This window comes from Marmota marmota, unplaced genomic scaffold (genome assembly GCF_001458135.2).
Source record: "Marmota marmota marmota unplaced genomic scaffold, marMar, whole genome shotgun sequence".
In the NCBI taxonomy this organism is placed as follows: Eukaryota; Metazoa; Chordata; class Mammalia; order Rodentia; family Sciuridae; genus Marmota; species Marmota marmota.
The window spans coordinates 2,648,305-2,674,819 of record NW_025999941.1 but is presented as its reverse complement, the minus strand read 5'-3'; positions in this window follow the sequence as shown (position 1 = coordinate 2,674,819).

The following is a 26,515-nucleotide window of genomic DNA, read 5'->3' as shown; positions in this document are numbered from 1 at the left end:
TATCAAATGTCTTTTAGAGACTTAGATATGATTTTCCTTGATGTATTAATCTGATTAAATATACTTATAAATACTCTATTAAGGAACCATCTTTGCATTTTGGGGAATTGAACCTAGTTGTGTTTCTAATACATTTTTTTTTAATTTAAAAACAGCAGTGTTTCCATTTGATTTTATTATTGATTATAGATTCATTTATCATGGATTTTAAGTGTAATGCTAAACAAATGCAAATAATATTAATCAAAAAATCAGAAAATATCCAGTCAGATCATTACCAATTGATGAATTTATGAGGTAATTAAATCACTTTTGGAAATTTTATTTCATAATTATTTTCCAGATCTTTTATTTGCTATAATGAAATTTTTAATTAATTTATGAAAATTTTTAAGCTTTTTGGTCAAAACTTTAAATTATTAATATTATTGAGGACTCAAATATATTTTAAGTGGGCTATATTTATCAATATTTACCATATTATAAATTGAAATTATTTTATAAAATGTTATTACTTGTTAAATGAATACCATGTATTTTTTTTCTTTTTTCTTTTTTATTAGATGATAGAATGAGATGAACATAATTACCCTAGGTACATTTATGACTGCACATGTAGTGTGACTCTACATCATGTACAACCAAAGAAATGAAAAGCTGTACTCCATTTATGTACAATGAATGGACATACATTCTGTTATCATGTATAACTAATCAGAAAAGTTAAAAAAATACTAATGTTTTATTTAGAATTGTTACATTGATAAAAATAAGTAACATTTTTCTTTTAAAATTTTTTTTATTTGTTTTAATTAGTTATACATGACAGTAAAATGCATTTATGCACTTTGATATATCATACATAGATGGGAGATATTTGTTTTAGTAAAATGCATTTATGCACTTTGATATATCAAACATAGATGGAAGATATCTGATGGGATATAATTTCTTGATTTTCTGAGTGTACATGTTGCAGAATCATTGGTTATGTAGTCACATATATACATACAGTAATAATGTCTGCTTCATTCTACTATCTTTCTTTTTGTGAAATATTTGTTAGCTTTTAGTATTATATTGATTTGAATAAATAATTCGAAAGTAGATTTTTTTCTAATGTTTGGAAAACTTTACGTGATATCAAATTATCTATTCATTAAGGTTACATAGAATTCCTTTGTAAACGCATCTCTGGTGTTTTCTGGGAGTTGGCTAACTTTCTTTCTTACATAGAATCTGTTTAAATTTTCTATTTTATCTGAGATAAGTTTTAGAATATTTTGTATTCCTAGACATTAAAACATTTCATCCAAATTTTCAAATGTATTCAAATATTAGTAAAATTTTACTGTTTTAAATTTTTTTCTATTTCTGTAAATAGTTCGCCTTTAATATTTCTTACTTTTGCTATTGAGTGCTCTTCTTCTCTCCATCTCTTTTTCTTGATCAGATTAATAGTTTATTCAATTTTTCAAAATAAAAGTATACAGATAAAATCAATATAAATTTAAAACTATAAAACTTATAAATAAAAGTAACCTTTATTCACTTTCCTAGTTCATAAATTGGTGTTGTCCTAGCAAACAACCATAAGATCTCTAGGGCTCTCTTTCCTCTTTGACTGTGATGTTGCCTGGGAAAGTTTTTCTCCTGGCTTTGGTGGCTGGAGCAGGTTTGTTTTGTGTTATGAGTTGACCCACCTGGTTTAGGTTTCCCATTCTCTTCCTAAAATCAGCAGGCTGCTTATGCATGTTACTCTCTTGACAATGGCAGAAGCTCAAGAGGGCTTGCTCAACTGCACAAACACGTGATAGGCCTCTACTACATTATATCTGCTGGCATTCCATCGACCAAAGAAGTCCATATGGCCGAGCCAAAGTCAAGGGCATAGGACGTGCCCAAGGAGACCTGAAAAAATGAGACCATTAGTCAGTCTGCCAGTTGTTCTCTGCTTCCCTTCAGTCTATTTCATCTTCTATTTACCAAATTGTTGAGTTGGCTATCTATTTGCATCTCTTTTTATTTATGTTTTTAAGATCATGCACTCTCCCCTAGACCCTGTTTCCATTACATCCCATAGATTCTAAAGAGTTTTTGCTATATTTTTCCTATTTCACTTTTTATTTCCTCTTCAACCTAGATTTTAAGAAAATTTTTTATAAATTCCAGGTGAAAGTATCTTTTTATTGTCTAGTTTTATTGCCTGGTGATTAGAAAAGCTTGCATCTATGGTTCCAATTTATTTTAAATTGAGAGTAGATTAAGGATTTTCTTCTGGCCTAATATGTGATCAAGTATTACTAAATATTCAAAGGTTAATTTGAAATCAGTAAGAAGAAGAATTATCTCATCAATTAGTTCTATATTATTGTATTTTCTGTGGTTCAAATAAATATATCCCCCCCAAAGTTTATGTGTTGGAAACTTGATCCCCAATTTATATCTCAGTGGTATTTGAAATTGGGGTCCTTGAGAAGAAGTTAGGGTTACATGACAACTGAGGGATTTATAACTGGCCCACTGAATTTTCCATGTTAATAACTTAATTCTTCAGTCAATAATTACATACTTCTCTTTCTTTTAAAATAGAAAATGTTTTCACCTCTCCAAATCTGTTTTTGTTTATAAAATGGAAATTATTATGCATATTTGTAGGTGTCATATCTATGATTCTATCATGAGAATATCTTGAGATTAGATATATAATTTATGTAGCAATATCAGTTATAATTAAGTGTATAAATACACACAGTAATTTCCATGACTATAGCAACATTAGGAAATAGGTCTGAAAAAGCTTCCAAAAATACAAGAAAAATGCTAGGAATTGGAGTTTTCCCAGGACCATGAGATGTTGCCCTTCTTACCCTGTCTCTGAGTATGCGTTCAGGAACTACATGTTCCTGCAATTTCAGCTTCTAGAGGTGCTCACCAATCTCCACTTTGCCAGTCAGTTGCCATTTTAAGAATACCATTAGTTTAATCTGATGAAGGAGTTAGGGTTATGGTGTTTGTATAACTAGAAACTATAAAACTATAGTATGCCTTTTGGTTCAATGGCAGAAGACAGGTTAATAATTGTGATGCATTCTGACTTGCAGTCCCCTACTCTCTAACCCCCCACTGGGGAATTCCCTACCCTTCTCAAAGGTGGATCTACTTCATCTTGATCTCACTCTTATTTTTGTATCTAATCTTCAGAAAGAAAAAATGTTGGTAGGTTGTCTTATTTGTGTTATAAAAGTTTATTTTCAGCAGGATTCTAGGAGGGAAGAAAGGAATCCTGAAATCTGCATGAGGTTCCTCTCTGATCCTCTTTGGGTGGGTACCCTCATACCTCTGTGGCTTTTTAACATCCATCATTGTAGCAGATCACTGTAACTCATTTGGCCCAACTAGCTGAGAGAGCCATATGCTGCCAAGGAACCCAATTCAGAACTGTCCAATCAGGGAGCCAAACAAAATACATCTCTGAATCACAGGACAGAAGGAGAGCTGCTATCATCTGCTGGCATTTTTTTCTTTAAATAAGGTTTTCCCTTCAAGCAGGTGGAAGGATGCACCTTACAAGGCCTCTGTGATTGGCTCCCAGCCAGTCTTCTGCATTTTTCACAGCTGGCATCAAGATAAACTAATTTTTTTTACTGAATTGACCCCTATTACTTTCATTTTTCACTAGCTTGCAACCAATTGATGGGATACAATTTAATACAATGCAATTAATGTTACAGCATCTTTCACACCAAAGCATCAAAACATGAGTTAAAACTGAAACACCAACCAATGGGAGTGAGGGGACAGAGATAGGAAAGGTAGAAGCCAACATAACCCTATGAGAAAAGAGAATGCTAAAAAACATAACAATGTATTCTGCCTAGTCTGAGGGAGGGAAACAAGATAGACAACAAATGGTTAATATTTATTTCCCTGAAATGATTTGAAGAATTAAGAAAACTTTCCAAAGAAGATGTCATGAAGAAAAGAGGACACCAAACTGATAAGGAAGAGGAGGACTCTGTCAAGCAGTGGGGAATTATAAACAGGAGCAGAGGACTGAGAATAAAAGCATTTATAGCCCCTCATGACCTGACACCTGCCCTTTGTCCCTGGTCATTTTCCACCACCTACCTCCTGAACTCTTTATTTGTTCATTTATTTTTCTACCAGTCTTTGACTATGAAGTCAGACTTATGGATTTATTCAATGCATTACAATCCACATTTAGCATTATTTATGCTTATGGCAGACCATACCAAATTTTTAACCTTGGTAGACCTGCTGGCTTCTATGTCCCTTTTGACATATCTCCAACATTCTTTGAATACTTTCTTACAACTCATTTTGTATATTTTTAGTGTAGCACTAGAATTAATCTTTCTTCTAAGGAGTTATGGTACTTTTGAGTGGAGAATGGTATTTAGGAGCCAATGTCTAAGGACCAACTATGCTCATGATACTAGCATTTCCATGTTTTCTAGCCTGTCTCAGTGTTCAGAACTAGGAAGAATGACTACACTGAAAATTCACACACACTTACATACAAACATACACACACTTATCTGTACCTATTCACATATTAAAACAATGAATTTACCTAATAATTCAAATTCCAGTACCTGGGTTTATTCTAGCTATCCACCTTTTATGTGTATAATATTCTTCTCCTCAGAGAAAAATCTGCAATGCATTACCATTAGTATAGCTCCAGGTTCAATCACAATAAACACTGTGATTTCAGAATTGTTTGTCCACCCCTTGTGAAAAATCAAGCCTACAAAAGAGGTTAATATTTGAGAGTAAAATTACATACAAATAAGAATTAAACTTGTATACAATAAAACATGAATCTTAAAATATACAATTCAATGAATTTTGATAAATGTCTGTAAAAGTCTCATCATTGTAGAAAGTTCTTTCTTGGCTCTTCCTGATAAATCTCCTTACCCAGTAGGTTAAGTTTTTCTTTTAGGGGGATCCAAGATGGCAGGCCAGAGGGAGGCAGCATTCTGTGTTTCTTTGTGACCTGGGACTCAAGAAGTGAGAATACTGCTTCTCTGAGAGCGATATTCCTGCTTCTGCACAGGAATCACAGCCACTGTGCCCTTGCATAGCTCCAGGCCTCAGTGTCAGAGTATGTCTCCCAACTACTCGCCCACACAGGATTACTGTGAGCTCCAGTAGGTGGTGAGAGGGACCAGTGGTCAGAGGGACTCTCACAAAACATTCGGCCACCCACCCGAGCAGAAATCCTGGACACAGCTCCCACACAGGACACCTGGCAGCTACCCACACACAGGATCTCCAGCCACCACTCCTGTGTGGACCCACATCAACCAACATGGGGCTCCCCAGTTCGCCTCTATCTTGGGACTCTACAGCAACAGAGATATTCCCCTATTCTCTGTAGCCCACCTGTACTGGAGAACTACACACAGGCTCTGAAGATAGCCACAGCCTCTTTTCATGCCACAGACCCAGTCTCTGAACTCATTGTCCAACACCATCACCTGGCTCACCCCAGCACACCCAACACCCCATTGCTGAAAGCAAATACCTCCATCTTGGGTCACCTTCATCACAATCTTTAGTGGGGGCAACTCCCAGTTTGGAACTCTGGCTGGACAGGTACTCAGTTTCTAACTCCCCCCCTCTCTCCAGTAGCCGCTAACCCCGCATAGTGACTGCCCAATGAAAAAACAGCTCTCAGTGGGGTTGGTATGGAGCACACCCAAAGCGCCACACACACAAGAGCCCCAGAGAGAAAGGTCCCTCATTGGGAAGCAGTAAGGGAGAGGGTAAGAGTGATACAGTTTAGAGACTAACAGAGACCAGGGACTGGGAGGTCTTCAGGCAAGATAAGGAGATAAGACCAGGAGCTCACATCACAGGAGCAGGCCCAAAGAAAGATCCCTGAGGTGCAGTCTCCCTTTGGGAACTGGCAGGTGCCATAGCCTACTTTCAGGTGCCCTCTACCCAGGAATACCCTCCCTCCCTGGTTACCTTTACCATCCTGAAGGCAAAATACCAGCTAACAATAGATGACCCCACCTATTGGAAGAGAAGGGAAGCAGGAACGATACTGATCTCCAACCAAAACAACCCTTGTTTTTTCCTTCAAGATTTTTCTTTTTTTCTTTCTTCTCTCCCTCTATTCTCCTGTCCTCACATCCCCAACATATATGAAACCAAATACTTTGCATGAATTAGGATATTGAGATTTGAGACAACTGAATAATATATTACAGTTGTGTTATATATTCTTTTTTTGTTTTTGTTTTTTTTTCCAATTTTTACTATTTTAACATTTTTTATTTTTCTTAATATATATGTGTATTTGTTTTATGTTTTATATCTTCCCTCTTACTTGTCTACCCAAAATTACTTCCTCTCTATTCTCCTACTAATCTTCTTCTTTAGATTTCTTTTTCACATTTCCTAAGATATAACACTCTATATCCTCACCTCCTAGCTCCTCATCATATTTTCCCACACCTCACCCCCAGTTCTTTGTCCACCATCAGAAACTTTTACAAACCTACTGATTATATTGTAGATAATAATTGAATCCACCATTTCTGTACATTGTGACCAAACTGTAAATATCTATTAGCAACTATTTGTTTTTAGGTGGTATTTGTTTATATTGGGATCTGTTAACATTGTCCTAACCCTCAAAGGAGAGGCATTGGAACCCTACAGAGGCACTATAAGCCTATAGGGTAAAAATGGTAATGCCTCAGATCCACAGTGCTAGAACAGAAGACACGTGATTAACGTGAAAAGACAAGGGAAGAAAGTGCCCCAAACAAATCAAGATACCACATTATTGAAATCCATAGCCAGCACAGAAGGTGAAATGACAGAGAAGGGCTGCAAGATATACATAATTAAAATGTTCTGTGAATTAAAGGATGATACAAGGGAGAAAATAGAGGCAGCAAAAGATCATTTTGACAAAGAGCTACATAAACAAATACAGGAAGCAAAAGATTACTTCAATAGGGAGATAGAGGTTCTAAAGAAAAACCAAACAGAAGTCATTGGAATTAAAGAAACAATAAACCAAATTAAAAGTTCAATTGAAAGCATCACCAACAGATAGACCACTTGGAAGACAGGACCTCAGACAATGAAAACAAAATATATAATCTTGAAAAATATGTAGACCACACAATAAAAATGGTTAAAAAAAACATGAGCAGAACATTCAATAAATATGGGATAGCATAAAAAGACCAAATTTAAGAGTTATTGGGATATAGGAAGGAATAGATTTCCAAATCAAAGAAATGAACAATCTATTCAATGAAATAATATCAGAAAATTTTCCAAACATGAAGAACAAGTTGGAAAACCAAATTCAAGAGGCTTACCGGATACCAAATATACAAAATCACAACAGATCCACACCAAGGCACATTATACTGAAAATGCCTAACATACAGAATAAGGAGAGAATATTAAAAGCCACAAGAGAAAGGAATCAGATTACATATGGGGGGAAACCAATTAGGTTATGGGCAGATTTTTCAACCCACACCCTGAAAGCTAGAAGATCCTGGAACAACATCTATCAAGCTTTGAAAGAAAATGGATACCAACCAAGAATCTTGTATCCAGCAAAATTAAGCTCTAGAGTTGATGATGAAACAAACACCGTCCATGATAAACAAAAGAATTTACAGCTAGAAAACCTGCACTACAGAACATCCTTGGCAAAATATTCTATAAAGAGAAAATGAAAAACAACAATGAAAATCAGCAGAGGGAGGTATTACATTAAAGGAAAAATTAAGCAAAGGAGAAACCAAGTCAAGTTAAATAACAAAAATGTCTGGGAATACAAATCATGTCTCAATAATAACCCTGAATATTAATGTCCTAAACTCACCAATCAAAAGACATAGGCTAGCTGATTGTATTTAAAAAAAAAAGACCCAACAGTATGCTGCCTCCAAGAGACTTATTTCATAGGAAAAGACATACACAGACTGAAGGTGAAATGTTGGGAAAAATTATACCACTCACATGAACTGCAGAAGCAAGCAGGGGTTTCTATCCTCATATCAAATAAAGTACAACTTAAACTAAAGTTAATCAAAAGATATAAAGAAGGACATTTCATACTGTCCAAGAGAACCATACACCAACAAGGTATAACAGTTATAAATATATATGCCTCAAACAATGGAACATCTACATTCATTGAACAAACTCTTCTCAAGTTCAAGAATCATTGACCACAACACAATAATTCTGGGTGACTTTAACATACCTCTTTCACCACAGGATAGATCTTCCAAACAAAAGCTGAACAAAGAACTCAATAATACAATCAATAACTTAGACTTAACTGACATATATAGAATATTTCTTCTTCAATGAGCAAATACATTTTCTTCTCAGCAGCACATGGATCTTTCTCTAAAATAGACCATATGTTATGCCACAAATCAACTCTAAACAAATACAAAAAAAGTAGGGATTCTACCCTGCATTCTATCAGACCACAATGGAGTGAAATTAGTAATCAACGATAAAATAAAAATTACTCCAACACCTAGAGACTAAATAATATGCTACTGAATAAACAATGGATTGCAAAGGACATCAAAGAGGAGATTAAAAAATTCTTAGAGGTAAATGAGAACATTGATACAACATATTGAAATCTCTGGGACACTATGAAGGCAGTATCAAGGGGAAAGTTCATTGCATGGAGTTCATTCCTTAAAAGAAGAAAAAGTCAACAAATAATGACTTAATATTACATTTCAAAGCCCTAGAAAAAGAAGACCAAATCAAACCGAAAGCAGTAGAAGACAAGAAATAATTAAAATCAGAGCTAAAATCAATGAAATCAAAACAGAAGAAACAATTTAAAAAGTTGACAAAACAAAAAGTTGGTTCTTTGAAAAAATAAATAAAATTGACAGATCCTTAGCCATGCTAACAAAGAGAATGAGAGAGAAAACTCAAATTACTAACATATGTGATGAAAAAGGAAATATCACAACAGACACTACAGTAATACAGAAGATAATTAGAAATTATTTTTAAAACTTTTACTCCAATAAAATAGAAAATATCAAAGGCATCAACAAATTTCAAGTCATATGATTTACCCAAATTGAATCAGGATGATATACACAATTTAAACAGATCAATTTCAAGTAATGAAATAAAAAATGCAATCAGAAACCTACCAACCAAGTAAAGCCCAGGACCAAATGGATACACAGCTGAGTTCTACAAGACCTTTAAAGAAAAACTAATACCTATCTCTTCAAATTATTTCATGAAACAGAAAAAGAGGGAGCACTCTCAAAATCATTCTATGAGGCCAATATCATCCTGATTCCAAAACTAGGCAATGACACATCAAAGAAAGAAAACTTCAAACCAATATATCTAATAAAAATAGATACAAAAATTCTCAATAAAATTCTGGCAAATTGAATACAAAAACATATCAAAAATATAGTTCACCACGATCAACTGGGATTCATTCCAGGGATGCAAGGTTGGTTCAACATACAAAAATCAATAAATGTAATTCATCAATCAATAAACTTAAAGATAAAAATCAGATGATCATCTCAATAGATGCAGAAAAAGCATTCGACAAAATACATCACCCATTCATGTTCAAAACACTAGAAAAACTAGGGATAACAGGAACATATCTCAATATCATAAAATCTAAGTATGCTAAGCCCCAGGCTAGCATCATTCTAAGTGAAGAAAAGTTGAAAACATTCCTTCTAAAAATTAGAACAAGACAGGGATGCCCTCTTTCACCACTTCTATTTAACATAGGTCTTAAAACAATGGCCAGAGCAATTAGACAGATGAAGAAAATTAAAGGGATACAGATAGAAGAAGAAGAACTCAAATTAGCACTATTTGCTGATGATATGATTCTCTACCTAGAACACGCAAAAAAAAAAAAAAATCCACCAGAAAACTTCTATAACTCGTAAATGAATTCAGCAAAGTAGCAGGACACAAAATCAACACCCATAAATCAAAGGCATTTCTGTATATCAGTGACAAATCCTTTGAAGGGGAATCAAGGAAAACTACCCCATTTACAATAGCTTCAAAAATAAAATAAAATACTGGGGAATCAACCTAATGAAAGAGGTGAAAGACCTCTACAACAAAAACTACAGAACACTAAAGAAAGAAATTAAAGAAGACCTTAGTAGATGGAAAGATATCCCTTGTTCTTGGATAGACAGAATTAATATTGTCAAAATGACCATACTACCAAAAGCACTATACAGATTTAATGCAATTACAATCAATATCCCAATGACATTCCTCGTAGAAATAGAAAAAGCAATCATGAAATTCATCTGGAAAAAAATAAGAGACCTATTGCTAAAGCAATCCTTTGTAGGAAGAGTGAAGCAGGTGGCATCACTATACCAGACCTTAAACTATATTGCAGAGCAATAGTAACAAAAACAGCATGGTATTGGAATAACAAAACAGACTGGTAGACCAATGGTACAGAATAGAGGACACAGAGACTAACCCACAAAACTACAATTATCTTAGACAAAGTTGCCAAGAACATGCATTGGAGAAAAGATAGCCTCTTCAACAAATGGTGCTGGGAAAACTGGAAATTCATATGCAACAAAATGAAATTAAACCCCTATCTTTCACCATGCACAAAACTCAACTCAAAGTGGATCAAGGACCTAAGAATTAAACCAGAGACACTATGCCTATTAGAAGAAAAAGTAGGCCCAAATCCCCATCATGTCAGATTAGGTCCCAACTTCCTTAATAAGATTCCTATAGCACAAGAATTAAAATCAAGAATCAATAAATGGGATTAATTTAAACTTAAAAGCTTCTTCTCAGCAAAAGAAACAATCAGTGAGGTGAGTAGAGAGCCTACATGTTGGGAGCAAATTTTTACCATTCACATATCAGATAGAGCACTAATCTCTAGAGTATATAAAGAACTCAAAAAACTAAACACCAAAAATCAAATAGCCCAATCAATAAATGGGCCAAGGAACTGAAGAGATACTTCTTGGAAGAGGATATACAATCAATCAACAAACATAGGAAAAAATGTTCAACATCTCTACCAATTAGAGAAATGCAAATCAAAACTACTCTAAGATTTCATCTCACTCCAATCAGAATGGCAGCTATTAAGAATACAAACAACAATAAGTGTTGGCAAGGATGTGGGAAAAAAGGCACACTCATACATTGCTGGTAGAACTGCAAATTGGAGCAGCCAATAGGGAAGGCAGTATGGAGATTCCTTGGAAAGCTGGGAATGGAACCACCATTTGACCCAGCTATCCTATTCTTCAGTCTATACCCAAAGGACTTAAAAACATCATACTACAGGGACACAGTCACATCAACGTTTATAGTAGCTCAATTCACAATAGCTAAACTGTGGAACCAACCTAGATGCCTTTCAGTAGATGAATGGATAAAGAAAATGTGGTATATATAAACATTGGAGTATTACTCAGCAATAAAAGAGAATAAAATCGTGGCACTTGCAGGTAAATGGATGGAGTTAGAGAAGATAATGCTAAGTGAAGTTAGTCAATCCCAGAAAAACAAATGCCAAATGTTTTCTCTGATATAAGGAGGCTGATTCATAATGGGGTTGGGATGGGGAGTATGGGAGGATTAGACGAACTCTAGATAGGGCAAAGAGGTGGGAAGGGATGGGAGGATGCATGGGGTTAAAAAGATGGTGGAATGAGATAGATATCATTACCCTAAGTACATGTATGAAGACATGAATTGGTGTGAATATACATTGTATACAACCAGAGATATGAAAAATTGTGCTCTATATGTGTAATATGAATTGTAATGCATTCTGCTGTCATTTATAACAAATTAGAATAAAAAATTTAAAATTAAAAAAAGTTTCTTCTTTTAGAAATGCGTGCATATGAAACCATGGAGTGTGAACTCTTCTGTGTCTGACTTCATTTACTCGGTATTGTCTGAAAGATTCATTCATCTTGTATTGGCCAATAGTTGTTCATTTTTATTTTTTAGTATTATTCCATTGCATGACTACCTCAAAATTATTTACCTTGTCTTTTGTTGATAGGTGTTTGGTTGTTTCCTATATTGAACTATTATTAGTAAAACTGCAAGGAATGCTTTTCATAAAGTCTTGGGTTAAAATGCATTCACCTTTCTTTTGGGTAAATCTCTAGTACTGGATTTGGTAGATCATAAGGAGGATATATGCTCAACTAAAAAAAGGGTTTTTTACAGGATGTATTTTACTGTTTTAGCTCCATCACAAATGTAGAATTACAATTACTCCATATCCATGACAACATTTATTATTGGTCTTTTTGGGGTTTAACTACTATGCTAAGCATGGAGTAGTCTCGTTATGATTTGATTGCATTTTCTAGCTGATTAATGGTGGTGAATTATTTTTCATTTACTTATTGGCCACATATATTTCTTCCTTTGGGAAGTCTCTAATCAGGTCTTTTTACATTGAAGTGCCTACTGTTTATTATTAAACTGTGGGATAGAAGATTTTCATCTTTTGTCAGGTATATGATTTGCAAATAATTTCTCTTAGTTTGCCCTCAGGTCATAAAGTTTTTTTAGGGTTTCTTCCAGAAATTTTATAAGTTAAGTTTTTAAAATTATGTCTATGATTCATCTCAAATTAGTTTTTGCATGCTGCATGAAAAAGAGGCCAAATTTTATTTTTTAGGTTTTATCCAGTTATTTTAGTGGCATGTATTGAAGTCCTTCCTTCAGTGCTATTATCAAATTGATTGACTATATAATTCTGGGTTTATTTCTGGACTCTGTATTGTTTTATTTAATAATCTCTTTAGATACCACACTGTCTTGATATTGTAGCTTCATAGTAAATTTTGAAGTCAGGGAATATAAGCCTTCTTATATTATTTTCCTTTTTAATTGTTTTGGCTATTCTAGATTACTTGCACTTCCATATAAACATTAAATAAACTCATAAATTTTAAAAATAAAAAATACTGAAATTATTATTGATCTTGTATTGAATCTGTATGACAACTTGGCGAGAATTGACATCTTAACAATGATAAACTTTCTAATCCATGAACATGGTTCATGGTTCATCCCCCTATTTATTTAGAATTTCTTTCACTTCTCTTATTAATTTTTTGCAGATTTTGTAGAGAGACTCTGTGTGTACTGTTCAATTTACCCTTAGAATTTTATTCACTTGATACTGTAAAAGGATTTTTAAAAATTATTTTTCCAATTCTTTGATCTTAATATATAGAAGTATAACTAATTGATGTAAGATAATTTTTATACTGTGACCTTGCTTAATTCACTGTTTGGTCTAGCAGATGTTTTGTATATTCTTTAGGATTTACTAATAATTATGCCTTATGCAAATTCTCATCGTTTTAAATTCTTAATTTCTAATCTTTGTATCTGTGTTAGGGGATCAGAATGAACAGAATGCATAGGTAATATAAGAAGGGACTTATTAGATTGGCTTACATAATAGGAGACCAGATAGTTCTAGCATGACTGGCTGTAAGCTAGAAAACTGGGGAAAGTAATAGCTACTTGGTCCAAGAAGCTGAAAGGCTCAGGATGAGTGGGCTTAATGATGCAGCCCCAGTCTAAGGCAGAAGGCCAGGAAGCTCCATGGAGCGTCACTGTTGCAAGCCCACATTCAAAGGCTGAATAATTTGGAATCTATCCTCCACAGTTGATGGCAGAAGCAAAAATTATACCCTCTCAAGAACATAGCATGCATTGGCAGGCTCACTACCTCTTCGCTTTTTTGTTCCATACAGGCCCCAGCCTACTGGACAAGGCTGAGTGAGATTAGGTCTTACCCCCTCAGTTGGCTGACCCACATGCCAATCATCTGGAAATATCCTCACAGTCACACCCATAGGTGTTTTTTTTTTAACCATCTTTCAAAGACAACTCTCAATCCAGTCAAATGGACAACAAAGATTAAATAACATAATATTTGTTTTTTTAATAAATAAATAACAAACTTAATTTTTAAAGAAAAGTTATTTTATAGAGGTAATTCTAACATCAGACTAGGACTCTATCAACCGAAAGACATTCTAAGTAATGGCAATTCTGACAGAAAATAACACATATTAACTTAAAAAGTAAGTAAGTTTGGGATAATCTGGATTTTAAAAGAATAGGAATTGCCAGGCATGGTGGTACATGTCTGTAATCCCAGCCACCCAGGAGTCTGAGACAGGAGGATGGTAAGTTTAAAACTGGTCTCAGCAATTTAGCAAGACCCTCCTCAAAATGAAAAATAAAAAGGGCTGGGGACATGGCTCAGTGATTAAGTGCCCCTGGGTTCAAACAGAAAGAGAGAGAGAGAGCGAGTGAGAGAGAGAGAGAGAGAGAATAGGAATTTACCTACATAATATTGTAGACAATTTATATCTACACTTATTTGTAAAAATTTTTATAATACTTCTATGTAACTAAATTGTTACATGATCTTCTTTCTAATGATGGTTGGAAAATAATAATGTAAATTTTTCAATTAGAGGTAACTCAATCTTTCCAGTTTAAAGTCTCCTTGTTTAGGTAACTTTTTACTCAGTTTACACCTCCACTTGGTCCCCACCACTTTCTTTATAAAATGAGGTATGGAATTGAGGCAAATGCCTTCTGAGGTTTACTCTTATTAAACTCCAATTGAGGTATAGCTTGTCTCATCTTACTCTAGGCAATGACTATTTTTTGTACTGCATTTGCTGTTCAGGTAACCATAAAAGATATTGTGATTGCCTGTGGTCTCAGCAAAATCAAAGTCTCAGAGTGGCTGTCCTCATTGTTCCTCATTGTTCTGGTTTGCAGACTTGAGCATAGGGATTATGCCATGTAAAGAGTAAATCAGAGCTTGATGCATCTACAAGCCAAGGAACCACAAGCATTGCCAGAAAACCACAAGAAACTAGAAAACAGGCATAGAACACATTCTTTCTTGCAGCCTGACAACATCTTGATCTTAAATTTCTAATCTTCAAAACTGGGAATAACAAATTTCTGTTGTCCCTAATCCACCCAGTTTGTAGTCCTTTGTTATAGCAGCTCTAGCAGACTAATAATTCATTCTTACTTCTGGATGCTCATACATGGTTCCCATTGACACCTGAAGTCCCCTGCATTTTTGCCACAACTTCTTTTTCTGACTTAGACTACTGCTACACTCTCTCTTATATGTGATCACCAAGCCATTTACTATGGAAAGCCACAGCCGACCCAATGTCTTACTGATAAGCTATTTTCATTTCCCCCAATAAGAACACAGATAAATTTTCAACTCCTTCCATTCCATATAGCTGTCGAGAGAGAGTCCAATAGCAAATTCTTTCCTATTTTTCTGCCTTAATACATATATAATCATTTCTATCCCACATTGGCACAACAGAAAATCTTGCAAGTAGATGTTTGTTTTAGCCAGCTTTGTTGTTGCTGTGACCAAATGAACTGACAAGAACAATTAGAGAAGGAAGAGTTTGTTTGAGAGCTCACAGTTTCAGTCCATAGACAGCTGGCTTTATTCCTCAAGGACTGAGGTAAGGTAGAAAGAACATCATGGCAGAAGAGTGTGGGGGAGGAAGGGGGCTCACATGATGATCAGAAAGCAGAAAGAGAGACATAATTCACCAGATACAAAATATATACCCCAATGGCATAGCCCCAATGCCTACTTCCTTCAGCCACACCCTACCTGCTTTCAGTTATAACTCAGTTAATCCCCAGCAACGAATTAACTCACTGTGTCAAGGCTCTTATAACCCAATCATTTCAACTGTGAACAATCTTGCATTATTTCACCCATGAGCTTTTGGGAGATACATAATATCTAAACCATATCATTCTGTCCCTGGCCTCCAAAAGCTCATGACTATCTCACAGTGCAAAATACATTTAGTCTTTAATGAAAATTTTTCTTGCATTTATGTAGCTTGCTAGCTAGAATCTTTATTTTAACTTATTTATTTTTGTGCTAGAGATGCAACCCAAGGCCTTTCACCTGCTCAGCATGTGCTTTACTACTGTATTATACTCCTGGTCCCTAGATAGATTTTTTTTAAATTTTTATTAGTTGTAGATAGACACAATACCTGTATTTTATTTTATTTTTGTATGTGGTGCTGAGGAGCAAACACAGTGCCACACACATGCTGAATGGAACCACCATTTGACCAGCTGATTAGCCACTCCTTGGTTCATGCCCAAAGGACTTCAAATCAGCATACTACAGTGACAAAGCCACATCAATATTTATAGCAGCTTAATTCACAACAGCTAAAGTATAGAACCAACACAGCTGCACTTCAACAGATGAATGAATAAAGAAAATGTGGAATATATACACAATGGAATATTACTCAGTCTTAAAGAAGAATGAAATTATGACATTTGCAGGTAAATGGACGGAGCTGGAGAATATCATGCAAAGCAAAATAAGCCAATCCCAAAGTACCAAAGGCAAATGTTTTCTCTGAAATGCAGATGCTAATTCACAATGGGTGAAGGGGTAGGGAAGAATAGAGGTACTTTGGATTAGACAGGGGGAGTGAATGGAGAGGAGGGGGTTATGAGAGTAGGACGGATAGCAGAATGAATCAGACATTATTACCCTATGTGCACATATGATTACATGACCAGTGTAATTCTATGTCATGTACAACCTCAAGTATGAGAAGTTATATTTTATTTATGTATGTGTGTCAAAATGCATTCTACTCTCATGTATAGTCAAATTAGTTAATTTGAACAAATAAAGTTATATTTCATGTATGTATAATATGTCCAACTACACCCTACTGTCATGTATATTTAAAAATAATTTTTTTAAAAAATCATTCTAAAAATTTTTTTTAAAATAATACATTCAGTCCATTTGCAAGAGTTCCAATAACAGAGGATCGCATTCCAGGCCAGACTCAGCAACTTGGCAAGACCCTGAGCAACTTAGTGAGACTCTGTGTCTCAAAGTAAAAGAAATTCAAAAAGTTTTGTGGGATGTGTCTCAGTGGTTCAGAGTCCCTGGGTTAAATCCCCAGAACCCAAATAAAATAAAATAAAATAAAAAACCCTGGGAGGGGGTCAAGATGGCGGGGTAGAGAAGGTTAGTTTCCAAACTGCTGGTACCTGGCCCAGGAAAGCAGACAAAAAACTGCTCTTTGAGATCCGTAGGAAAAAAAAATGAAAAAAAAGAATCCTAATGGAATTTAATACAGAACTCTCAGAACAGCTCAGGGACTCAAGGGTTGGAGAGAATTAAATTTTAAAAATAAAAGAATGGAAAAAACCCACCTCCGGCACCAGCGACTGCTGATGCGGATCCACAGCGGGCAGAGTAGAGAGAGAGGCAAAGAGAGTCCGCATTTCAAATGCCAAGGAGGCGCGCCTTGAAGTGGAGAGGAAGGTGATTGGGGACATTAAAGAGCTGAACCAGTGGGTGAGCGGCACTTTGTTTTCCTGTGAGAGGAAAGCTGCTGGTCTCCTGTGACCTGTGGAGACCCGAACCAGCCGCCATCTTTCTCGGCTGCACTACGGTGGCCGGCGGGTGTGGGTCCAAACCTACCACCCAGACCTGTGTAATTCCCCCTGGGCCTGGAAACCTGACCTGGCAGAGGCCCGCCACGCGATCCAGAGTGTGACTAGGAAACCAGGTGAAATTCAGACCCGAAAAATATTGCACCCAGGGGAATTCGAGACGCTCAGACCTAGAGATCCTGAGTGTCTCTCCCATTGAGTCTTGCGGTTGGCAGGACCAAGGGGGAACAACCAGGGACTTGATAGGGTCGAGGTGGGGGAGAATGTGTGCTTTGGGACTGAGACCGCTTGGTAGACATATGGGACCCTTGGAAGGTGGAGGGGAGTAAAGAACTGACTTCTTAGCTGATGAATGGAACCCAGGAGAGATATCAGCAATGCAGAGCCTGGCGCAGACCAGAAGCAGCCAGGCTCTAGACATGTGCTGATTTTAAAGCTTCATCAAACATTACTCCACAAAGCACCATGGGTGTAGCTACAGCCAAACTCAACCTCAAGGAGCTCTGCCTCTGGGAATCCTTTGCTGTGAGTAGAGTAGATAACACCCCAACCCGCACCTCCTCATACTACTGAGAAGGGAAGCTGCAATCCGCAACCTCTCTAGCTCTACAAAAAGAGGAAGGAATTGACAGACTCTGACTTCTACTCTTGCATGCAATATATACCTCAAGAAAAAACAAAAAGAAAGACAAAAAGCCTGACAACCAACTATGGATATATATATATATATATATATATATATATATATATATATATAAAACCATCCTAAAGGAAACAATTCCTTAATCTTCCATCAAGAACCTTTAATTGTTTAAACTTTGGTGTGCTGAATGGTCCATGAAAATTTTTACATATACATATTAGACTCACTCTTATTCCTACCATTTCTTGACTTGATCTTTTGAGGACTTGGTCTTTTAAGGAGTAGGGTTATTGATTAGTATACCTTGGTTTTGTTTTATGTTGTTTGTTGTTATTATTTTATATTGTTTTTCTCCTATTTTCTTTGACTTTCTTCCGCTCTTTTCTTTTGTGAACAGACGAAATCAATTATCTCTCATCCTCCCTCTCAGTTATTACATTCTGCATCCCCTCTGCATTCTCCCTCTTCACCTTTTTGAAATAGCAAACCCTTTGTAAACATAATATCTCTAATGTAAGCAATTACCTATCATGCCATTTATGTTCATAATGCCAGTTAACATTGTGGATGCCAAAATAGGAACCTAGTATTTAGTTTAATGCTGAATATTTATTGCATTTGTTGTTGTTATTATTATTTGTCTAGCCCTAAAATGTGAGGCATTAAAAATCTTCAAGAACACTATAAATTCATAGGCTAGAAGCTCTGCCACCTCAGAGTCTTACTGATAAGTGGGTAGACATACAAACAATATGAAAAAGCAAAGGAGCAAACCATCCCAAACAAACCAAAATACCCGATCAACAGAATCCAATGATATCACAGTGGAAGGAAATCAAAGAAGAAATTTAGAAAGTTCATAGCTAAACTGATCTGTGAGATAAAAGACAATGTAAGGAGTAAAAAGAGAGGAAAAAAATCCAAGAAGTGCATGATTACTTCAATAAGGAAATAGAAATACTGAAGAAGAATTAATCTGAAATTCAAAATGAAGGAATCAATAAGCCAAATTAAAAACTCAATGGAAAGCGTCACAAGCAGACTGTGCCACTTGGAAGATAGAGTTTCAGGCAGAGAAAACAAAACATATAATCTGGAAAATAAAGTTGACCATGGAGCGAAGATGTTATGAGAACACGAACTGAACTTTCAAGAAATATAGGATAACATGAAAAGACCAAATTTGAGATATATTGGGATAGATGAAGATTCAGAGATACAAACCAAAAGAATGTACAATCTTTTCAATGAAATAATACCAGAAAACTTCCCAAACCTTAATAATGAAATGGAAACTCAAATACCGGAGGCATACAGAACCCCAATTATAAAAACTGAGCATACAACAAGGCATATCATTATGAAAATGCCAACATATAGAATAAGGATAAAATTTTAAAGGATCCAAGAAAAAAATGACAAGTCACATTTGGAGGAAAATCAACCCAGATCTCATCTGATTTCTCAGCTCAGACCATAAAAGCCTTGGAATAATACATAAAATGCCCCAAAAGAAAATGGATGCCAAGCAAGAATACTATATCTGACAAAATTAGGTTTCAAATTTAATGACAAAATAATAACCTTACATGATTAAAAAAAAGTTAAAAGAATTCACAACTAGAAAGCCTGCACTACAAAATATACTCAATAAAATATTTCATGAAGAAAAAATAAAATAAAATGAAAACCAGCAAAGGCAGGAACTACACTAGAATACTCAAGCAAAGGAGAAACTAATTCAAATTAAAAATTGAGAATGAATCAAAATGACAAGGAATAAAAATCATATCTCAATAATAACATTGAATTAAAATGGCCTGAACTCATCAATCAAAAGACACAGACTGGCAGATTAGATTGAAAAACAAGACCCAACAATATGCTGTCTCCAAGACACTTACATCATAGGCAAAGACATCCAGAGACTGAGGGTAAAAGGATGGGAAAAAAACATCACTCATATGGATCTTATAAACAAGCAAGGGTTTCTGTCCTCATGTCAGATAAAGCGGACTTCAAACCAAAGTTAATCAGAAGGGACTAAAAAGTTCATTTCATCTGCTTAAGGGTATTATATATCAATAAGATATAACAATTGTAAATATCCCAAACAATGGAGCATCTATGTAGATCAAATAAACTCTTCTCAATTTCAAGAATCAAATAGACCACAACATAATAATACAAGGTGACTTTAATAAGCCTTTCTCATCACTGGATAGATCATCCAAACAAAAACTTAACAAAGAAACTATAGAATTAAAAAATACAATTAATAATTTAGACTTAACAGACATATATAGAATAATATTTCATGCATCAAAGACTGAACAAACTGTCTTCTCAGAAGCACATAGATCATTTTCTAAAATAGGCCACATCTTGGGCCACAAAGCAAATCTTAGCAAATACAAAAAATTTAAAAAAAAAATTAAAAAATAGAATATCTTGCATTCTGTCAGATCATAATAGAATGAAATTAGAAATTAACAATATAATAAAAATAGAAAATAATGTAATATCTTGAGACTAAATAATATACCACTGAATTATCAATGGATAGCAGAAAAAAATCAAGGTAAAAATTTAAAAAACACTTAAAAGTTAAATGAGAATAACAACAAAATATATAAAAATCTCTGGGTCACTATGAAGGTAGTTCTAAGAGGAAAGTTCATAGGACTGAACGCATTCATTAAAATAATAGAAAGTCATCAAATAACTTAACATTACATCTCAAGGCCCTGGAAAAAGAATAACAAATAAACACTAAAAGAGGTAGAAGCAGGAAATAATTAAAATCAGAGTCAAAAATCAATGGAATTGAAATAACAACAAGGAAAAAAAAAAAGGCCAGTTCAAAAAAATAACAAAACAAAAAGTTGGTTCTTTGAAAAAAAAATCAATAAAACAGATAAACCCTTTGCCTTGCTAACTAATAAAAAGAGAAAAAATAATTTCTAAAATTCACAATGAAAAAGAAAATATCACCATGAACACCACAAAAACTATTTTGGAAACTTATACTCTGATAAAATAGAGAATCTTGAAGACACTGATAAATTTCTAGAGATAGATGACCTACCTAAATTGAACCAGGAGGACATAGAATATTTAAGCAGATTAATTTCAAGCAATGATATTGAAGATGCCATCAAAGTCTACAAACAAAGAAAAGCTCAGGACTGGATAGATTATCATCTGAGTTCTACCAGACCTTCAAAGAAGAACATCAATCTTCTTCAAACTATTGCATGAAATAGAAAAGGAGGGAATCCATCCAAGCTCATTCTAGTATTACCCTTATTAAAGCTAGTATTACCCTTATTCCCAAACAAGACAAAGACACATCAAGGAAAGAACTCTTCAGACCAATATCCCTAATGAACATACATGCAAAAATTCTTAATAAAATACTAGTAAATGACATACAAAAGAATACATTAAAAAGATATATTAGCATGATCAAGTGGGTTTCATTCCAGGGATGCAATGTTGGTTCGATATATGGAAATTAATAAATATAATTCACTACATTATAAAGACAAGAATCACATGATTATCCCAATAGAGGCAGAAAAAAAGCATTCAACAAAATACAACATCATTCATGTTCAAAACACTAGAAAAACTTGGGATAGTAGGAAAATACCTAGTGTAAAAGCTATATTCATTAAACCCAAGGCCAACTTTATTCTAAATGGAGAAAAACTGGAAGCATTCCCTCTAAAAACTGGAACAAGACAGGAATGCCCTCTTTCACCACTTCTATTCAACATAATCCGTGAAACTCTAGCCAGAGTAAGTAGGCAAAAGAAAGAAAATTAAAGAGATACAAATAGAAAAAAGGAGAGCTGAAACTATCCCTATTTGCCAACAACATGATCCTGTTTTAAGAAGACCCAAAAAACTCCACCAGAAAACTTCTAGGACTCATAAATGAATTCTGTCATTTGCCACAAAATGAATGAAACCAATGGGTGTTATCTTAAGTAAAATAACCCAGAGAGCATGTTCTCTCCCGTATGTGAAAGTTTGGGGGAAAAAATGTTAACCTGATTATAGTATATTAATTACTAGAGTTTGGGAATGGGTGGGAGTGTAGAAAAAGAGAAGCTGATTTATCAGTGCAGGTTATAAGCACGTATGGAAGCATCATCCTGAACTCTATCAATATGCACAGTTAATACATATTAATAGAAAACATTTCCCTCTCTCCCTTTTATCCATGCCCCTTTGCAATGTGACTTGTAGCTACTTAAATCAAAAGGTGGTCTTTGCTTTTCCAACTCTTGTATCTGGTGTGAAATTGTGACTTGCAATGACCAGTGGAATACAAGTTAAGTGACCTTGTGACAGTCTCAAGCCTAGGCCTCTAGTATCCTTGAGAATTCTACTCTGTGCAGAAACATCCCAGCCTCTCTGTGCACAAGTATGAGCCAGCCTACTGGATGATGAAAGGTCACATGCACCATCCCAACTGAGGCCATCCTCCACCAGCCTTTCCTATTAACTGACTGTAGGCTTATGGTTGAGACCAGAACTGTACAGCTAGGCTTGGCCCAAACACCAACCTACAGAATCATGGACTAAATAAGTGGTTTCTGCTTAAGGTAATTATACTTGGAGGTGGTTTGTCAATTCAGCAATTAGTTCTGTGGCCAGATTGTTCCTCTCCATATCTATTTTAATCACTTTTCAGTAGTCTTCCTCTCTTCTCTTTCTACTTTCGTCCTATGTATACATTGCTTTCAATTTAATTTCCTAAGCAATATTCTTGTTCTATCACTTCTTGTTCAAAAAAAAAAAACCTTCAGTGGTTCTTGATTGTTCAGGTAATAAAGTTTCAGCTTTCATCTGTTATTCAAGGCCTTTCATGATATTTCCATAATGTAAAGGTTGAGTCCAAGGCTTCTGTTACTTTGCTTCGTTTACCCTTGATTTTGTCAAAATCTGTCATCAAAAGTCCTTGACTATGAGAGACCATCGATTGAAGAGCATCATTCATTTAACACACCTCTTATTCTGCTACCTTGTGGATGATATGTTTCTTTTGAAATTGATTCTAAGGTGACTCCTGTTTTTAGGGACATTAAAATATGAAAGGTACTGTGACTGATAAGTGAGGAAACAGAGTCCTCATCTTTTCCTACTGTCTTATATTACTCGCCTCTCTCTCTTTCTAGAACAATTCTCCCTGTTTATATTCACCAGGTCTACATATTCAAATAATCCTGCACATATAAAAGTCTATTCATATGCCCCCCATCTTAGAAATCCTTGAGACCCTGACTCTTCCCCGAGCTGAATGCAATCACTCCTACATGAACTCCCTTAGAAATCATGAGGACCACTCTCAGGCACTTGTCACCTCCTACTCTCTATTGGCAACTATTTTTCTTAGCTATTTGATTATATACAACTTTAGAATAGTTCAGTATTTATTGAATATTTTATACTTTTTTGTTACTTCAAGAAAAAAGTTCTAAAAACATCCATTGGGCATTACTCTCTATATATTAATCAAATAAATTAATGAACCTCCGATTTCTAAGACTTCCTTTTCATTCTGTCACTGATTAACCACGTGACTTTAGACAATTTGCTTAACCTCCTCTGGCTGATGCTCAAATCCTATCACAGAGGAGACAATAAATGTATAAATATTCTGCATAAACTGTAAGATCAATTCAAAGCATTAGCACTGTTTCCTCTTCTGAGAAATGAGGCAGTTGAATTTAATCTATTTCAAAAATTCCCTGTAAGTAGCATTCCATGATGGTATGATTGCCAGATTTTGCTTTTTCCTTGAGGATGAGGTGACTTAAAAAACCAGGTACAGAACCTCCCTCTTAGAAATCTTCTCTTGGTAGCTGTTTGGACTAGTAAATATTCCTAGTCTTCATTCCAGACATCTTTGCACCATGCACACAGGTCAAATGAAACTACAGGTATGGTGGGACAATGCTATTCAGTTGTCTCCTGCATTCTGAGACCAAAGGAGCCATTCTTATGAAGAAAGAGATAGGTGTTATTACAGTGATATAAATTACCCAAGAGTTTGATTCAGAAGTTTTTTTATTAACTAAAACTTTTATTAATAAAAGTAGATTAAAAACATATTAAGAGTTCAATATTTTAAAGAATTACCCTTAGGAAATAGGCATATGGTGATTGGTGTTGGCTGTAATGATATACCATAATTAACATGAGCACTACAGGATCTAGAGCCTCATGTCTCTGCATAGTGGTGGATTTTCTAGCTTGTGGTTCAAAAAAATTCAATTCAATCCACTCTTATTCAATTTTATTTACTTCAACATAAAGGTAGAGTATTTGGTGTTGTAGAAAGAAGATCAGTTTTATCTAAGATTTTGGAATTCATGGATTTCAACATTGACTATTTGTGTGGTTGTTTGGAAACTTACCTGGACCTTTGAAACTTAATTTCCTCATCTGTAAAATGGGGACAATTAGATACTTCACAACAAAGTTTCCAGCACAATGACCATCTCATCTTACTGCCACTTCTTTAGTTCATGCCAGTTTTTTTTTTGTTGTTGTTGTTGTTGTTACTTAATTCAACATCAACTATAGTGCTGTAACACAACAATGATAGTAGCCTCCTTGCAAATATGGTCTTCTGGGAAACCTCTGTGATTCAAAAGCCTATCCTTGAGAAAATACGCATTATTTGATTAAGCAGAAGATTACACTGTAATAGACAATGGAGCAGATGTAGTTAATCTGAAACACAAAGTGATGGGAAATTTAGAGATCCCATGCATATGGACACATTAAGAGTTGTCACACTGTGGTGAGTATAGGGATCTAAACTGAAATTTTCCAGTGTCAAAGATGAATTCTGACTTGACAGAAGACATTACAAAGTCTACTGTAAGCTGAGAATGTTAGTGTATTCTCTCATTGAGGAATTTAATTGCTCTTGAGCATTAACGATTATAGTTTGGGAAACTGGGTGCATCTCAGTGGTAGAGCGCTTGCCTGGTATGCATGAGACCTAGCACTGCAATAAGTAAGTAAGTAAATAAATAAATGGATGAATAGAAGATAATAGCACATTCTAAATAATTGATAACATTAAAGTATAACTCATTCTCCTGGCTCTTATTGTGACCAAAGAAATTTGCAAGGGTTTAAGGTTATTTTAGACAGAATATCTTATAATAGTAAAGCACACAGTCCTCAGATCTCAAGACCTAAACATATAAAGTTGATTACCTGTTCCCACAATCTCTATATACATTGAGTAACACCACCACCACCACCACCACCACCACCAAGGTAGCTGTGCTCCATGTGATGATTCAGTGATTCAGGCTCTTGTGGTTTTTGTCATCTCAACAACCACCATGTTTTCCTCTCCAGGAGAGGTAAGAGAGCCTGGGAAATTGTCCAGTGGCTTTTCTCTGCCTCCAGTGAGAGCAATGCTTCTATTTCATTCGCCATAGTTATTTACATGGACCTGCCTTCCTGCAAGAGGGTTAGGAAGCATTGACTCTCATATGCCCAGGAAGAAAACAAGGACTGGATATTGGTGTTCTTCATAGCTTTCTGATCTCCATGGGCTTATTAAAGTCTAGCCTTGTGAGAAGATCAAAAAGGAAACCTAATGTTTTCTCTCTGAAAATTTGGTGTCTGTTCTCTACTATAAAAATGAATAAGTCTCTGGATTTTAGGGAAACAGTGGTATCCTATAACCAGGTCTGTGGGGAGGGCCTTAAAGGAAGGCATGAGTGAAGATAAGTATTGCAATTGGTGGACTGTTTCTGAACCCTCTTGTTCCCCACTTAATGCAGCTCAGCCCTAGTTCTTTCCCAGTCCCGGCAGCATAACCAGCCTTACATGAGCTTTCCCACTCAGAACTCAAATATATGCAACCAGAGTGTGAATGAATTAATGGATGAATATATAAACAATTCCCTCTTCACTCTTCACCCAGGCATAGAGGTCTGAGATGCATTTCATACAGCTTCTTACAAAGTCCCATGGGATGAGCAGCTGGCACCAAGCAGTGGCCAACATGATCATGCCTTCTCATCTTAGCCTTTCCTCCTTTCCTGAGTCATTTTGTCTGCCCCTCACTCCTGTTTCCTCTAATCACATTCAGAGAAAATTTGGCTAAGACAGAATATAATAGCACAGTCTTTAAAACTTACAATTCCTAACATCATAACTACTAATAATGTAAACTGATCCGGGTAATCAATTGCATGTCAGAAACCAATGAGACACCAGGAGAGAAAATATTGA